The sequence below is a fragment of the Myotis daubentonii genome, chromosome 8, assembly GCF_963259705.1.
Source record: "Myotis daubentonii chromosome 8, mMyoDau2.1, whole genome shotgun sequence".
NCBI classification, from domain to species: domain Eukaryota; kingdom Metazoa; phylum Chordata; class Mammalia; order Chiroptera; family Vespertilionidae; genus Myotis; species Myotis daubentonii.
The window spans coordinates 15411283-15415851 of NC_081847.1; positions in this window are offsets into that span (position 1 = coordinate 15411283).

Here is a 4569-nt window from a genome sequence, read left to right on the forward strand (position 1 = left end):
CAAGCTTAGCTCAATTCTGGAGCCCCTGACACAAAAGCAATTCAAAAATTGCAACTATAGCCCCATATTACAAAAAAATTGCATTTTCCAACTGTCTTCAGATCAGCAAGTGAGGAACACCTAGATTCAAGAGTAGCTTCTCAATAAGTATTACTTGGATGAATGAACAAATGAATGCATTTAATCCTTCTCACAAGCCAAAGATGATGAAATAGAGGATCAGGTGGATTCAGTAGCATGCCCAAGTCTCAGCTAACAACAAGTAGAAGGTAACAATATCTTAGCTATCTCTAAGATCCCGTGTAAGTATCATGTTGAAGTCTCTTAATAGGTGAAGATGCACACTGAGGAGTCGTGCTGCCCAAATGTAGAGGTAAGGGGGGATATGCCTGCCAACTGCATCCTGAAGCAAATTTTCCCTTCTCAGATGTGTTTACCACCATGGTATTTCTTTGGAGGTTTTATTTATCTGTGGATTTTCTTTGCAGGAAGGCAGCCAGAGGATGTTTTTTAGAAGCCGAGGTGAAAATTAGTAAGATGCTTTGACATGGCACCTTTCATAACATTGAAAAATGATCAGTAGACTCGCTCTCAAGGATAAGGAATTTGCATTTGGCTTGCATTGTGCAAACAGGCCTTTTGTTGATTTATCAACAAGACTTCACTTGGGGTTTTGGATTGGATTTCAGAGGTTGGCACCTACGCTCTAAAAAATCTAAACAGAAGGAGAAAATAAATCACCAACTGGCACTTAAAAGCAAAGATTTATACCAAATTTAATGAACTTCCTGTCTTGCTGAGCATGAGGAAAATGTCATGTTTACCTCAATGCTCTCTGCTCCTGGCAGCGGATGTGCCGAGTTGGAAGGAATGCAGAAGTGGGTCACACTCACCCAACTGGATCTCAGAAAACTCATGAGCGAGAGAGCACTCTGCAAGTGCTCAGGCCTTCATGGTGCCCAGCCCTTGCTACTAACTCTACTCAGGGTGACTCTAAGGAGACATGACTGTCAACTCATACTGTCTACTTGGGTTCCTCAAGAAGATCAAAATCAAGGATTTAAGTGCAAGCCATTTATTTAGGTGTTGGTCCCAGGAAACACCACTAGGGGGTTGGGGAAAGTAAGACAAGAAAGCAGTTCATAAACGGGGAGTCATCAAGCCAGTCACCACTGTGGTCAAAGGAGCTTAATCCTTCCTGTCCCCTCCCCTACCATTCAACCAGTTAACTTGAATTTCTATGTTCTACTTTAGTCACTTCTCTGAAAACTGTACTCTCTTCTCCACCCTTCCCATGACCTTAGCTTTAAGCCTCACTATTGAGTCCCATGGACTGTTTTAGGAGCCCATACACTCGCCTGCAAGCCCATCCTTCATCAAGTCATCCTTCAAAAGTGCCAGTCTGATTATTTTTCTCCCCTGTTGATGTCTTCAGTAACACCATCAGCCAGCAGTCATGTTCAAACCACTCCAAAGAACTCTGCATCCTTGCCACACTTTTTCCTTATTTTAGTCAGTAGGACCACCATTCAACCAGATACTCAAACCAAGACCTAAAGACATCGCTGGCCCCACCTTGTATCTCATATAGTCATCTCATTGGCAAGACCTGAGGCTCTACCTCCAAATATGACTTGTCCCCTCACTCCTCTTCAGCTCCTGTCTCCTTGTTTCCAGTCTTCTTCCACCTTCGATATGTTATCCACACAGTCACAGAATAAAGTTTAAAAAAATTAGATGACATCTCTCCTCTGTTACAAAGTTCTGAGGGATTCTTACAGTGTTTTGAGTCAAATCTAACCTTCTTAAAATGGCTGTCTTGATTCTTATGTGATCTTGTTCCATTCTGCTGTTGAACTGCACTTCTACCCTGCCCTAGACAAGTGGATATATTATATAAATTCTGACATGATGTAATATGGCGCACATTGCACCATCTATAGTGTTCTGGACACACTGGCTTCTTGCTCCTCCAAAATGAAGGACTTGTTCTGGTCTTTGGATCTTTGCCTAGATCTTTATTCTGAAAAGTTTTGCCCACCCTTCCCCAACCCAACACCATCCCCATCACATGGCCAACAACATCTTAGTCACCTGCTTTTATCCTGTGAGGCCTTTCCTGTATAGTACATCTAATTCCCCACCCTGGGCTGCTAAGTAATGCTGTTTATTTGTGAAGATGCTATTATCTGATATTAAGTTGTTCTTGTATTTGTTTACTTATTTATTGACTACTAACTGCTCAGTAATCCACGTTTCTCAAAGATAGAACACCTATTCTGTTTTCAGATACACCTAGAATTAGGTTTGGTGTAAGTTTGGAACATAAAAATATGTGTTGGATAAATGAATGAATGTTATTATCAAACTACTAATATTTATCAATATAATAAGGTAAGATATTACATTTGAATTTTAATTTGCTCCTTGATTATTACTGAAATCATACTCTTTCATACTTTTATTAATAATGACTTTTTTCTCTTTTCTATGACTATCCTGGTGGCATCCTTTGCTTACCTTTCTATTACTTGTTTTTCTTTTAGTTGCTAGTCATTTGTTGTTTTCTCTTTCTATTTTTTTGTAGTTATTTATGTCTCAGATAATTTATTTGTTCTATATTTTAAAAATATTTTCTCCCAGTAAGTAATTTATCTTAATTTTATTTAGGGGGATATATATATATCACTACAAAGTTTCAAATGTTGATGTGGTAAAATGTATCAATTTTCTTTCTTAAAATACATAAAATATAAAAGCTACAAAGATTTCCTATACCTCCAGGTGTAAACTTTTACTTGAACACACTGATCAATATTAGGATCCATGAAAGTGTCACAGTGGATATTATATAAGTTTGGGGATGATGTAATATGAAGTACACAGCAAAGTGTGTTAAGTATTCTTACAAAATTTTTTTTAAAAAGTAACATACATTTAATGAGGTCTTTGCATTCAATCCCCAGCCAATGGGTTCTATGGAGGTTGGGACAGGAAAGGACACTGGGAGGGGAGGGGACAGTCAAGTAAATCCAGAGTGTGGCACTTAATAGGCCCAGTGACCGCAACAAGACAATAGCATAGAAGAAAAGGTCATAATTTCAGGTGAAAAGAGATTAAGAAATATAACAAATATATACAATTAGTAAACTTTAAAAATCCTGATTCAAACAAATGAACAAACAGTGAGATTTGGATAATTATGGAAATTTGAAAATGGCCTAGACATTAGATGTTATTAAGAAAATATATTTTTATTGTATTATTTAAAAATTTTTATTTTATTAAAGATCATATGGCATAGTGATTATATCAAAAGAATCCCCTTTTGTGAGATGCATGTTAAGTATTTAGACGTGAAAACATATGGGATTTTCCTTTATAGGCTCTTTCCCCAAATAAAAGAGATGTGTATTGGTGTTGGGAGGAGACAAATGAAGAACCACATGCAAAATGCTGATGCCATTCGTCAGGGTTGCTCAAGAAAGTGAAGGAAACACTCTTAGGCTTAAAGAGGAGAGAGGAAGGGCCGTGTTCAGGTCCAGAATGGGCAGCTCTGTGAGAAGGCAGCTTGGCAGGAGCTGCCAGTCAGGTGTGGGGGAAAGACCCTGACCTCACCCTCTTCCCCATGTGATCCACTGCTGGGTCTTCCCATGGGCAGATCCATCCAGAAGCCAGAGAGAAGGAGATCCCTGGTCCATGAAGATCCGTCTCATAAAGTACAGAGGGAGACACAAATATATGAAGGATGGGTGGATCTAGTAGGCCTGGTACATTGCAATTTTGTATGTTTAGAGACTTTCATAATTTATAGTTTAAGATAAAGAAATGTGTATTTTTTGCCTTTGGGTGACAAAGATTAATACAGTTTTGAAATCAAGTATATTAACTTTATTATTCAAATTTCCTTTATTTTATTATTTCTGAGTATATGATATATTGAATTCCACGAAAAATGTCTTAATATCTCTTACATATAATTTTAGCAATACCAATTCCTTTTTATTCTTCATTATTCTTGTTATATATTATTTGAACCTATAAAGTTTCATAAACAATATTTTTTATTAATATGAAATATTATCAAAACCAAGATGGCGGCATAGGTAAACACCGGAAATTGCTGCCTCCCACAACAACTTCAAAAATACAATGAAAAGACAAAACGGACATCATCCAGAACTACAGGAAGGCTGGCTGAGTGGAAATTCTACAACTAGAAGAAAAGAGAAAAGCACACTGAGACCCAGAGGAGCTGCGGAAGTAAAGTGCAGAGGTATGGAGGCTAAAGCGTGTGCATGGAAAGGGGCTGGCACCTGTGGATGCGGCTGTCTTTTTGAATCGGGAGGGAGTCACAAGCTCCCGACTGCTCTGAACTCTAGTTCCGGGATGTCTCTGGGGAACCAGGACTCATATGGGGAGAAACTGGACTGTCTGGAAACAGGCAGAACTCAGAACTTGAGGGTGGCTTTCCCTTAGAGGTGCTTGCAGCAATTACTGGGACACTGAGATGTGGGGCCCCTTAGGGCAGGGCTGAGGATCAGCCATAGCTGCTTGCTCCGCCCTGTT